The sequence below is a fragment of the Apaloderma vittatum genome, unplaced genomic scaffold (assembly GCF_000703405.1).
Source record: "Apaloderma vittatum isolate BGI_N311 unplaced genomic scaffold, ASM70340v1 scaffold25034, whole genome shotgun sequence".
Lineage (NCBI taxonomy): Eukaryota > Metazoa > Chordata > Aves > Trogoniformes > Trogonidae > Apaloderma > Apaloderma vittatum.
In genome coordinates this window covers 8612-8818 of record NW_009712485.1, presented here as the reverse complement: position 1 = coordinate 8818, position 207 = coordinate 8612, and the positions used below count along the sequence as shown (strand labels likewise).

The 207-nt window shown below is 61.4% G+C and overlaps 1 protein-coding gene across 1 annotated transcript in view; it reads right to left on the bottom strand.

Annotated features, from left to right (window-relative positions):
• LOC104272897 (tricarboxylate transport protein, mitochondrial-like) overlaps positions 1 to 207 on the bottom strand; it is a gene marked incomplete at its 5' end in the record, with an annotated part of 3473 nt that overhangs the window by 2768 nt on the left and 498 nt on the right. The gene's annotated exons all lie outside the window — the stretch shown is intronic.

Here is a 207-nt window from a genome sequence, read left to right as displayed (position 1 = left end):
CCCCACAACTGAGCTGCCAGTACGGGGATTTATAAACTTGACAGAGGCCAGCACCGCTTGCCCTGTGCCGGCAGGAGCCCATTTACAGACCTGGCCATGCCAGCACGGGAGTGCAATTATCATCAAGCCCGTCTGGCCTCCCCAGGCTCACGTGGCGGTGGCTGCTGGGCGCTGATTACACCAGACGGAGCCTTTCCCTGTTGCGGC